Genomic DNA, 14385 nt, shown 5'->3' on the forward strand with positions numbered 1-14385 from the left:
GGAGCCATTTCACACAATTTAAGCCCCCAAAAACATTTTAATGTGATCTCTAATACACTTCTCTTCTGTTGTTATTATTATTATCCTTTATTTATAAGGCTCCACAAGGGTTCGGCAGTGCCCAATTACAGAGTACATGAGCAAATAAAACAGCAAAACAGCGACTTCCGTTGAAGACAATATAGGACAAGTACAGGGTAAACAAATATAGCTACATCAGCAGATAACACTGAAGAAAGTAACAGGGTAGCAGAAACCAGCGGGATTTGGTGCAGTTGAAGATTATTAAAGTTAGAAAAGGATAAGCACATGAGGGAAGAGGGCCCTACTTGTGATAGCTGTTATCCTATGTTAGTTTGGCATTTTTGGGGGTGCAGGCTGATTTCCCCATATTCAGCTACACTTTTCACTCGTAGAATTTTCACGGGAAACCCGTTTGGAATTGAATAGGTCGAAAAACAGGAGCGCATATACCCACGAAAAGCCATTTTTGCTGCAATTTTTGGCCGACTGTTGCAATAAAATTTGCATGAAAAATTGCCGTGATTTTGCAGTTAATTAAATACCCCCCTATGAAGCAAACATATTATGCTTAAATTAATATTATAGCCAATGCATTCATGACATAAAGACTACAGAGGGACGTATAGCTGCCACATTTTCCGCAACTTACTATACAATGGGATACCTAAGTAGGGATTATTTTGTGGGAATTGGAAATCTACTCCAAGAAATTGGTGTGGTCTAACAGATATCCCTCAGCAGCTATTTCCCAGAATATAGCAGAGATTTCAATATACCTGTTAAGGGGCCTTGTTTTCTGTAATCTTTGGATGGAGAAAGTTGTGGTAATACAGATGGAGCCATGATCATTTGAGGCGGCTCCATCACAAACGTGCACTCCCGGCTCCATCCGCCTAGTCACGCCGGGAGTGCACAGAGACACTCCCATTCAAAGCATTTCTGTCCGGGAGTGTGTACGGAGATGCTCTTGGCGCTCAGCGATAGGCACGGCCAGGCGGGCGCACCTAGTCACAGACAGATCAACGACTAGCGTGGCTCCATCTGCATACCCATTTAAGCTCTCATAAGTAGAACCCTCTTCCCTCTTAGTTTAATAATCTTTATCTGCACTAATTCCCTCGGTTTTCTGCCATCCTGAAACTTATATCAGTGTCATCAACTGCTGTAGATATGTTTGTCTAACCTGTCCTATATTGTCTTTAACTGTAAGTCACTGTATTCCTGTTTTGATTATTTATTTATGTACTCTGTAATTGGGCGCTGCGGATCCGTTGTGGCACCATATAAATAAAGGATAATAATAATAATAATAATAATAATAATAATTTAATTGATACATTGTAATCCACTGAGACTGGGATTGTTACAGCAATTATATGATACCAAGTAGTATATATATTTTTGTGTTTAGTGTAAAATAAATGTTTTTTATTATTAGAAAGCCTTCTGTAATATATTAAAAAAGCATACAAAAGATTTATGGTCATAGGTAGTTCAAGCACAGTCAACCATTTTGTTCTTTTTGTTGTTACCACACACAAGTACAAGCAGTGCTAGGGCAGGCTTGCCTCCCCCTCCCTCCCCCTTACAATGGCCATCTGAGAATAAGATGTGGTGATGTCATGGAGCGATGTCTGATCTCATTTCCGTGGTACACAGAGGAGCAGTGCATTACGGAAACCATGGCCACTGCTGTGATGCACACAGTTAGAGAGTACACACAAACAGAAGTGTTTGCCCAGCCCCTATATCCTCATTCAGCTCCTCCTCTCATACACATGATGGGACCTGCACACTCTACTCTGGCTATGAGAGGTGGCGGAGCACACAGCAGCCCACAGGCTTCCCTGAAGCATAGATTCTAATCAGCAAGTGAGGGGAGAGGGAGAGAGAGGTGGTGGGGGGGGGGAGCAATCCACTGTAGATTACATGTTTATGAGTGGAGTGATATTTTAAGATTGGAGGGGCTGTTGGTAGTAAATGATGGGTGGAGGTGGGGTGATGCTGGGGTATCTTTAGTGAATGAGGTGTGTGAGTGCTGCTGGTGCGCCTATAGTAAATGTGGGGTGTGAGTGCTGCCTGGGTGTTTATAGTGAAGAGGAGTGGAGGTGTTATTAGTGAAAGAATGGTGTGCGTATTGCTGATGTAGTGAAGGAGGTCTTCTGCTGCAGCATTGATAGAAGAACTATAGTGGGGTAGGATAATATGTGGTGTGTTAAGTCATGTCAGTAATCACTGGGCCTGCTCTACTGACAAATTATATAAATTAGATATAAAATGGGGGGGCAGCAGTTGTTAGGGCATAACATCAATACATACATAATAGGGGAGTCAGCCACAGGTCATGAAGATAGTGCTGCAGATAGGCAGTTAGGCATGAGACTGGAAGGATGTAGCTCAGGATGAGGCTGTAGAGATGCAGGTGGGCATGAAACTGAAGAGACACAGGCAGGCATGAGACTGGAGAGACAAAGCCAGAGATGAGGCTGGAGAGATGCAGTTGGGGATTAGGCCGGAATAAATCATTGAAAAGGATATGGTTTTGAGGAGAGACTGAGTCAATGACGACAATATGTATGCACCAGGATTGATTCAAAAGTTTCACCTTTGGTTCTCTTTGTAGCTGCAAGCTACAGGTAAGTGTCTGGATGGTGAATGGGGGCTGGGAGTGGCTGTACTGTCACACCTGGAGTCCAATATGGTTGCACTGTATTCTTTTAAAGTATGCAAATTATAAATGTTACTTCAATGCTGATTGGCTGCCATGGGCAACTTTTCCACTGGCTCACTTCTCCACTTTTATCACTGCTTAATACATGTCCCCCTTAGTCAATTACAGTATCTGTAAATTTGGCTGGCATTCCACTCCCAGCAGTTCACACTGTTCTGAATCATGGGCTCCAGTAACTTGGACTGTATCACATTATCTGTTCTATCTAACCAGCTCCCAACAACTCCTCTTACATGTTTCACTCAACTTATCAACTCTTAGAGCATCCCGAGCAGTGGAATGCCGGCGGGAAGGGGGCGGAGGCGAGCACTACGAAGCCCCTTGCGGACTTAGTGGCTAGCTACGTTCACTACAGGTTCTATTCCCACTCTATGGGTGTTGTGGACACCCACGAGTGGGAATAGTCCCTGTGGGTCGACATTCTGTCTGCCAGCATTTTGATTGCTCAGGATCCTGGCTTTGCCATGCTGACCGCCGGGATCCCAAGCACCGGTCACATGATTGCATCCCCCATGCAGTATATGCCACATGCTAAACAACTGTCACAAGACGCCGATGACCCTGAAGTAATTACACAAGGGTTTCCCAAACTTGGTCCTCAAGTTACCCTAACAGCCCAGCTTTTAAGCATATCCATCTTAAGCACAGGTGAATTAATTAGTACCCCAGTCAGTTTGATTTAACCATTTGTGCTCACACATGGATAACCTTAAAATCTGGCCTTGAGGATGGAGTTTGGAAAACCTTGTATTACACATCAAGGCATGAAGCAGCAGACAACAATGCATAAAAATATCAGTATGTTTAAAAAGTTATAATGCCTATATTATTAAAATGCTCTAAATAGCATAGTGACTGTCGATAAAATATATCAATCCCAGAATATAACAATCAGATAAAGGCATGCAAATGTAATTAAGTACACAGCATAATGTGCAATATATAACCTTTCCCCAAATCCACTAAATAAAAAAAACTAGGTATAGGGTAAACAACAATCAAACTGGAACCACAAAAATAGCTTACACAAGGATACACTACCCAAACTCGAGGAGTAAAATACTCACAGGAAACTCATCATAACATCAGCAGTTTGTCTAAATTGTAGGCTAGTACATTCCCTTCTTTGAGTGGAAAATTGATGGAAATCTACCATGATTTTTAAATCTCATTTAAACTTTGCATCCTATTACATTGCCCCCTACATACAGTATGCAAATATAAAAAATACTCAAAAACAGAACTAATCTGGCAAATAACAAAATCTGTATATAAATGTATGTGAATAGAGAAGAAGAATATTATGTATACTTATGCAGTATATAATAAAAATGTAATGTTAAATAAAACTGAAACTAGTAAAGTAAAAATAATACATTACATAACCAAGGCTCTGTGTACCATATAACAAGCTAAGACATTACTAAATGCACACAATGCCACTATTTTTGCTGATGTTTTTATTTTATTTTAGTGAATCCATGTTGATGTTTAAACATATGCCTCCCATGTGTGGTTGTAAAAGAGGCATTTTTCTGGAGGGCAAGAAGACTTTATTCATGTGTTGCTGAAAACAAGGTCTAACAAGGGACTACAAAATGAAGGCAAGTGTGAACAAGACCTTTTACCCCCTGTTGTATTTTTTACTTCATGAATTCTTGCTAAGTGCCCACATTATGGAAAAGAGAGAGAATAGCATGACAGGCTTGCCTTTTATTCTTTTTTATTGAGGAAAGGTTGTCTACTGTATATACATACATCGCCAATTATGAAAAGAACACATGCTTTTACACAGATTTAAATCGTACACAGGATTTACATATTTAAGCAATGTATATATTTTAACATAAACTTTAGTATGTTGCGATAAAGGAATACAAAGGCTTCATAAAGACCAATCTTTCCAATTTTCTGGTAGGACAAAATGTAACTTGAAGCATACCATCAGAATTAAACATGAAATAATTTGTGTTTTTATTTTAACACAGTTTTTGATTGCATATATCTAATGTAAAAGGAAGAAGAAAGAACAGAGAAGAAAGAAAATAGAAAGGGAGAAAAAGAAAATAGGAAGAAGAAAATAGAAAAATAATAAAGAATCGGGTCATCAGGCATTTATTGAATCTTAAAAGTAATAAAAGCCTAAAAAGCATTTACGTATCTGCACTTTTGTTTCATGTGGTAGAGAATTTATATATTTGTCCCATAACAGAAAAAAGTTCTTTGTACAGGTCTATTTATATAAGGAGGTTTCTATCCAGTCCTTTTTAAAAATAAAAAAATGTTTCTCCTGAAACATTTTAATATTAGGAGAAATATGAGAAATCCATTGATGTAAGATACATTTATGGGCTACCGCCGAAATGATTGTTAAGAGTTTCTTTGTTGGGAAAGATAATTTAATGTTTGCATTTAAAATTCCCAATATCGCCCATTCAGGTGTTAATTGACAATCCGGGGTCACTCGCTTAGGTTAGAGGAGAGGAGTTTCCGCACATTGAGGTGAAAAGGTTTTTTCACAGTAAGGACAATATGTGTTTGGAATTCCCTGCCTGAGAGAGTAGTAATGGCAGACTCAGTCAACACCTTTAAGAATGGGTTAGATAAATTCCTATTGGATAAAGATATTCAGGGTTATGGTGCGTAGGCACGCATTATAGTTAATATAACTAGTCCTAACATAAAAATAACTAGTCCTATAATAAGACTGCAAAGGAGACCACAAATAGGTTGGACTCGATGGACAATTGTCTTTTTTCAACCTTAGTTACTATGTTACTATGTTAGAGACTACAAAATGTAGTATTTGTTTCCAGAATCTTTTGATTGTGTGGCAGCTCCAAAAGTTGTGGAAAAGGTTAGCTGAGAAAGATGAACATTTAAAACAAACTACAGGAATCTGTAATACCTACAGTATACGATTTGCTCTCGTAGGTGATAGATATCCTCTATGAATTATTTTGAGTAGCATTTCCTTATATGAGACTGCATACAGAGATTTAATAGAGAATGTAAGGGTAGATAGGATTGTATCTGAATGTACATGTGGAAATTATTCATGCCAAGCCAAAATCCCTGTACGAAATTCTCGAGAGAATTAAGGATTGCGAGCTAGTGAGTAAAAATAAGAAATTGGATTTGAAGGATGTGAGGGTAATAAAAAAATCAGTATCTAAACTATTACACCAATCAGAAGGTGTCAAATTGCATAAGACACATCGAGTATAATGTCTGGTTTGAAAAATCACAAAAATGTAAAAAGATTTTGTTTAATTATATTTTTCAAGAATTTGTCCTTGCGACATTAAAACCAAATTTGAGGGAATGGTTAGATTTCTAATTGAGGGTAGACCTAGATCCATCCACGAATAAAAAGGTTTATTTGCATTCCATTTTTCAAAATTCTGGATTCCCCAGAAAATGAATAAATAGAGAATGTTGATATTGTAATTTCCAATTCTTCCGCAGTTTGCACCACACTAATCTGATGGACATTAACAAATTATTATCTAAAAAGGAATGTGGAATATCTTTTTTTAGCTATATGTAGAAAAGCAATAAGATGAATATCAGGGATGAGTTGTTGTTCTAGGGTAACGTTAGTCTAAGTGTTATGAGTAGAGATCCAATATAGCAGCTTGATTATAAAACAAAAAGTGGGGAACATTGATACCACCTTCAGATTTTCTTTTTTGCTAAATTTTTAGACTGATTTTTGGTTTGTTACTATTCCAAATAAATTGACGTAATGTAGCATTCAGAGACTTCTCATCTTTAGTAGTAAGAATCAATGGTAGGACCTGATGAGGATATAATAATTTAGGAAAAGATGTCATTTTTATTAATTGAGCTCTACCCAGAAATAAAAGTTGTAAATTACAACATTTTTTTAAGTTCAGCCATGATTTTGTTAATTATTTTCAATATGTTAAGTGAGTATAATAAGGATACATTTTTTAGTAATGGGATTCCTAAATATGAAATACTAGTTGGGGCCCAGGAGATATTAAGATTTTGTGCCCAAATGGGACATGTTTCTTGTGTTAGAGACATTGCTATCAATTTTTGAAAATTAATAGTAAACCCCGATATGATATTTTTAGGATTAGAAGTAAATAATAATAAATCATCAGCAAAAGCTAATAATTTAAGAGAGTGTGTTCCAGTCTTAATACCTTCAAAGGTTGCCATGTCTTATAGAATTCTCATTAAGGGATCCAATGCTATATTGAATAAAAGTGGCGACATGGGGCAGCCTTGCCTGGTACCTCTTTTGAGAGCAACTGGATCACTAAACAAATTGTTAATTATAAGGATGGTTTTGGGATCATTTTTAAAAAATCTAATCAAATTGGTAAAGCAAGGACCAAAATTTATTTTTTCTAATATCTGATACAAGTATTTCCATGAAATTTTCTCTAATGTATTTTCTACGTCTAAACTCAAAAGCATATTATCATGTTTCTTTAAAGAGTTTGTTGCCACAACCACAGATAAAGCAGATCTAATACCAAAAACTGAATGTCTTGAGTGTGTAAATCCCAACTGGTGTTGTGTAAGTATTGATGCCATTATAGATTGTAATCGTGTCAACATAATTTTTGACAGTAATTTAAAATCCACATTTAGAAGTCATATTGGCCTAAATGAATCCACTAATTCCAGGTCTTTATTATGCTTCGGTAATAAAATGGTATGGGCTTCATTAAAATTGTTATAAATATGTTTGCCTTTAAATAGCAAGTGAAATAAATTTTTAAGTATCGGTATAAAACTATCTCGTAATATTCTATAATATTCTCCACTCAGTCCATCGGTACCTGGAGATTTATTTAATTTAAGGTTTTGTATAGCCACTTTGATTTCGTTTTATGAAATGTCATCTTCCAAATGTTCCACTTTTTGTGTGCTTAGCTTCGGTAAATGAATGTTATCTAAAAGAGAATTGACCTCTAAAGGTGCATCTGGCATTTTAGAATAAAGATTTGAAAAGTATTTGTGAAATTGTTATGATATTTCTTTTTGGGTTATATAATATCCATTCAGTTTTTTAAGTCTAGAGATGTGTTTATTTTTGGTCTGTTGCTTCACCATATAAGACAAGAGTTTTCCTGATTTTCCACCCCAATGAAAATACTTATTTTTCATTTAACCTACCTTTATTTGTGTTTCTATTGAAAAAAATGCATTTAGAAGTTGTTTTTGTTGCATATACAAATTTTTATGTGCTTCAATTGGATCACTTAAATAAGTTTGATAAGTAGTTTTCAAATTATATTTTAAAGATGTTAGTTTAGATTTATAATTTTTAATTTTGTGGGCCATATATGCAATAATTAGACCACTCATAATGGGTTTGGAGGCTGACCAGAATAAGACTGACTCAGTAATATGAAGTTTATTTGTTTCTGCATAAACATCCCAACTATATTTTAAGTGTTTTTTAAAATCTTCATTAGCGTAAAGATAAGATGGGAAGTGCAAGGTGCTGTTTTTAGATATAGGAGAAGACAAGGTTATAACAAAGGTGATTTGAACATGGTCAGAATTGATAATATTGCTTTTATGAGCTTTAGAAAATCTGGGGAATAAAGAATCTAAAGCTAGGATATGGTCTATGCGAGTAAAAACATTGAGAACATGAGAATTATATGTAAATTCTTAGCTATTGAGATTTAATAATCTCCATGGGTCTAATAGGTTATGATGAGTTAATAATAATAATAATCGTAAACCATCCCAGTTTGATTTTGATTGTGAAGATAGTGAAGGTAATCTATCGAGGGTTGCATCAATAATTATATTCTAGTCACCTCCTATAATGAGATTTTAAGTATTCGTTTTCATTATTATAGTAGAAATTTTTATGAAAAATTCAAAGTTAGGTGAATTTGGAGCATAAATATTAAGTATAGTAAATTTTTCACCGAAGATTTTTATATGTACCTGTATATACTGTATCTGCCATTTGGATCAGTTATTGAACCAAGAAACTCATAATTTAATCGTTTATAGAGGCAAGCCTGTGAATAATTGTCTATAATAAATAATGTTGTACAGATGCTGTAGAGATGGCAGTACCTGTAAGACTGCACATAGAAAAAAACTTTCAAAAACAAAGATTTAATTGTGATTTAGAAGTTGGAACCCTCAGCAATTAGACCCTTGGATCACCCCATGGGTTGAATGTGGATGGTTAATTGTTAATTGTAACCAGCTCTGAAATTGGTTTACAGCATGTTGATGAGCCTGATGTACCTGAGATAAAACTTTAAAGGTTGGAAAGAAGTACAAAAGGAGTTCTTCTAGCTCAGTATACAGTAGGCAGACATTGTATATACAGAATGTCTAATATATAAAGTTGAAAGTAACTAATAAACATGCTGTTTATGTTAAAAATGAACCCTGTAGGGATGAGGAATGTGAGGACATGTAGCTTCAGTCACCAACTATCTACTTGATATTATTAACGAATTGTCTTTTAATATATTCATTCATATAATTTAATATCCATTGTCATTATGTTTTACTACTTTGACTTTTTATGTAAACATAAGTGTATATATTCACAAATATCCCCAGGAGGTGTGTAAACACTTTTGTTGTTAATATAATAAACATTTGTTGATTTTTTCAAATTGTCTCATGTATCACTTAGCCCCATTTGGGTTTATGTTTGAAACTCCTGGGACTGTAAATGATTAACTGTATTTATATGAACCTACTTTATTGCTAGGTTCTAACGCTACTTTAAAAAGGTAATACAGAATACAAAGCCTAATATATAGTGCGAATGGTTGCATGGTAAGGTCAATTTCCATTTGCAATGTTTTCTGTTCTGTTAGTACAGTATATGGATATTTTGTATGCACATTTATAAATCCTTTAGGACATGGTGGCTCCAAAACTATTTTGAATCATGACGCCCTAGAGAATCAATTTTTTTTTCACGGCACCCCTAGGCCAAAAGTTTCTTATTGAGATACTTAGAAATAAATATAAAATTAAGTACATTGTGTTTACGGGGTCTATTCATGAAGTAGTTAAAAATGTGGAGAAGTGAGCCTCTGAAGAAGTTGCCCATGGCAACCAATCAGCTCCTTTGTACAACTGTATAGTATGCAAATTATAAATGTTACTTCAATGCTGATTGGTTGCCATGGGCAACTTATCCACTGGCTCACTTCTCCACACTTTTCACTGCTTCATGAATAGACCCCTATGTGTCATCCTTAAGTTCAATTGTGCACACAGTTTGAAAACCACTGCTTTAGGGTATCATTCATATTGGATTAAGTTGTATAATGGGAGTCTTTTACATATAAGAACACAAATAAATTGGCTACTATAAGATCAGTAGTTACTAACAAACCATATTGTGTTTAAAGTGAGTGCTGACTGGACTGAAGTAAGAGCAGGCATTTTTATGGCTGCTATGGCACATTGCCATAAACTGATTTTAGCTAGAGATGTGCGGCAGATTTTGTGTTTTGGTTTTGGATCTGGATCCCAACTCATGTTTTGGATATTGATTGGTTTTGCAAAAACCACCCTTTCGGGTTTTGGTTTTGGATTTGGATCTGGATGATTTTTGAAAAAAACATAAAAACAGCTAAAATCACAGAATTTGTGGGTAATTTTGATCCTACAGTATTATTAAGCTCAATAACATTCATTTCCACTCATTTCCAGTCTATTCTGAACACCTCACAATATTGTTTGTAGGCCAAAAGGTCGCACAGAGGTAGCTGGATGACTAAACTAAGCGACACAAGTGGGCAGCACAAAGACCTGGCCCATCTAGGAGTGGCACAGCAGTGGCAGAAAGGATGGCAGTTTTAAAAACTAGGCCCCAAAGAGCACATAATGCAAAGAAAAAAAAGAGGTGCAAGATGGAATTGTCTTGGGCCTTCCCATCCACCCTTATGTTGTTTAAACAGGACATGCATAGTTTAATAAACCCATCATTTCAGCGACAGGTGATCCCCCTGGAAAAAGCTCTCCAAGTACTCTGTATCATAGCTAGCTACAAACATACCACCTCCATATTTGTTGACTCTTCACATTATGAGAAGAGGTAAGAGGAAGAGGACAGTGTCAAGAAGGTGATTAAAAGTTATAGAGGCACATGCACTCAGGAACAACACATAGGCTTTCACCTTCACTCCTATATTGGTGTGGAATAGAAAGGACATCAACCATGCAAATATTTAATTATTAATTACTTCATTACTGGACAAACTGAAAAACTAGGGGCCAAAGCCTCCTTCTCCATTTTCAGAAATTAAGATAATCTTGGATTTAATGCTGGGATGCAAATAAATTGGTGTATACCACAAGATCAAGATTGGATATTTTCCCCTCGATGTAGTCTGGAGACTTATTTTGTGAAAATCTTGTGGGTTTCTTTTCTTCCCATTTTTTTATTGCATTTTTATTTACATATTTTGTGGCAGATGCCTTATTTTTGTTTTTCATAGCTCCCAGTTACACGCATGTGAGCATACCTGTGTGTCCCAGTTACACGCATGTGAGCAAACCTGTGTATCTTGTTTATTTTATTCATATTAAGTACTAAGCACGACTGTGCAGTAATTTTTATTATGATTGAGCCCCTGCCCTAGTAAAGCTTACCACTCTACAGTCCAAACTCATTTCATATTATAAGTAGGACTGTGGGAGGAAATACTGACCTCCGTGTCCACAGCATGCCTGAGTCTGGAAAGCCAGACATCTTCCTGACTGTAAGCCACCATGAGACTCCATACTGGGCCTTATTCAGTAACTGTTTGTGCCTCACATGAGCTCCTGGCCCATTTAGTGCTGCAGTATAATGGAAAGCTGATGCAATGCAAGATCACTGAAACTGTTTTTCTAACACTGCAAGGTCTTGTGATAACCCTATGCAGCACTTAGGAAAAGAAGATCCCTGTACAACAAATGCGCATCTTGTAAATAAATAATCCCAAAATGTGGAACATCAATAATAAATCAAAATTAAGGTTGACTATTTGGAGTCATTCATTTGAGTGAGTCCGTAACATAAAATAATTGAGAAGAACCACTCTCTAATGCTCCTGCAGAAAACATCACGTTTAACTCTGCGGCAGTTGCGCTGGATTACGGTTCAGTCTCTTCTGAGTCACAATCGCTTTGGCCACAAATGTGGTGTCTCCCCACTTTATTAAAAAACACATCGGCACTTTCCATTTCCACCTTTGAGGCTAGTTTTCACAAATCTGTTTGTGATGTTAAAGCTTTTTTCATATCTGCTATAAGCTTTCATTTAAACATAGGATCAAGTACAGCAGCACCCCTGGACTTATGCAGTATAGGAAGCACCCCTTGAGAATTACACAGCACAGCAGACAGGCTACAGCACCCCCGGACTTAAACGGCAGTGGGGCAGCACCCCTTGACTGATAGGGTAAAGGGGCAGCACTTCATATAGGGCAGCACCCCTGGAATGATGTGGCAAAGAAAAGACATGCAAGATGGAATTGTCCTTGGACCCTCCCACCCACCCTTATGTTGTATAAACAGGACATGCACACTTTAACAAACCAATCATTTCAGCAACAGGGTCTGCCACATGATTGTAATGATTGGTTTGTTTGGGCCCCCGCCAAAAAAGAAGCAATTAATCTATCCTTGCACAAACAGGCTCTACAGTGGCAAGATATCATCCTCATGCTCAGATTCCCTCCCCCTTCAGTGTTTACATACTCATCCTCAAAGAGAAATAATATTCAAACAAACCATATAATTTAGGTGTCAGTGGACTGCTTACACTATTACCCAAAGTTTCTGAACTTGACAATGACTTATGATGCATGCACTGCAGGTGATGTGTAAGGGAGGATGTTCCTAGGTGGTTAACTCCCTTACCCCTACTTATTATGGATTGACAAAGGCAACAGATGGCTTGACACCTGTTGTCCGGATTTGTGGAGAAATATTCCCACACCGAAGAGGTGGCTTTTTTTGGTATTTTGCCCAGGCATGACAATGGGCTTATTCATCCCATGGCCAACAACTGTCTCCACTGGTGCCTTATTCAAACAAACCACATCATCATCAGAAGCCTCATTGTCAAATTCCTCCGCAGCGCCAGCTACACCCATGTCCTCCTCATCCTGGTGTACTTCGACAGTGATATCATCAATCTCAATATCAGCAACTGGACTGGTGGTGCTCCTCCTAGCACTTGAAGGGGGCGTACAAATGGTGGTAGTAGCCTCCTCTACCCATACAGTGATGTGAAGGTCAGGCCTAGAAATCACAACTACAGACAGTGCCAGCACTCCTGTATTTTCACAACACCCCTGTAATTTTACAGCATACAAGACAGGGCCAGTGTACATTGATTTTCACTGCACCCTAGAATTATTACAGCATACAAGACAGGGCCAGTATACATTGATTTTCACTGCACCTTAGAATTATTACAGCATACAAGACAGGGCCAATGTACATTGATTTTCACTGCACCCCTGAATTTTTATAGCATACAGGGCCAGTGTAATGTTATTTAAACAGCAGCACCCTGATATTTTACAGCATACATCAGTTTGCTTTTACTTTTTAATAACTGTACCCCTGAATTTTAATAGCATACAGGGTCAGTGTAATGTTATTTAAAAAGCAGCACCCGTATATTTTACAGCATACAGCAGTGTACTTTTAATTTTTAACAACTGCACCCCTGAATTTTTACAGCATAAAGGGCCAGTGTAATGTTTTATGAACAGCAGCATACTGATATTTTACAGCATACAGCAGTGTGCTTTTAATTTTTAACCACTGCTCCCCTGAATTTTTATAGCATACAGGGCCAGTGTAATGTTATTTGAACAGCAACTCCCATATATTTTACAGCATACAGCAGTGTGCTTTTAATTTTTAATAACTGCACCCCTGAATTTTAATAGTATACAGAGCCAGTGTGATGTTATTTAAAAAGCAACACCCCTATATTTTACAGCACACAGCAGTGTGCTTTTAATTTTTAACAACTGCACCACTGAATTTTAATAGCACACATGGTCAGTGTAATGTTATTTGAACATACAGCACACTTATATTTTGCAGCATACAGGAGGAGGACAGTCCCCCTGCACCCTGTACAACACAGTGACAGCCAGAACAGCAACACCCATGTACAGCTGCAGCACCTGGCCGTAACAGCACATGAAACACCAGTGACAGCCAGGACAGCCAGGACAGCACCCCTAACACAGCACAGGTACACCACAGTGACTGCATCATCACCCCTACAGAGTACACACTAACCCCAGCCGACACCACCACCCACAGCAAGAGACAGAGGTCTTTCTCCCTCACTCTCCAAGTCTGGAGTGAAAATGGCGGCAATGTGCAGCTGTTGATATGGGATCAAAAACCTGCAAGAATCTGACAGCGGGATGATGGTGTTTTGCCTCGTTCTGGTTTCCGAGACAAGAGAGGGGAGTGTACATTTATTTTCACTGCACCCCACAATTTTTACAGCACACAAGACAGGGCCAGTGTACTTTTATTTTCACTGCACCTCAGAATTTTTACAGCATACAAGACAGGGCCAGTGTACACTTATTTTCACTGCAACCCAGAATTTTAACAGCATACAAGAC

The sequence above is a fragment of the Pseudophryne corroboree genome, chromosome 1 (assembly GCF_028390025.1).
Source record: "Pseudophryne corroboree isolate aPseCor3 chromosome 1, aPseCor3.hap2, whole genome shotgun sequence".
NCBI lineage: Eukaryota > Metazoa > Chordata > Amphibia > Anura > Myobatrachidae > Pseudophryne > Pseudophryne corroboree.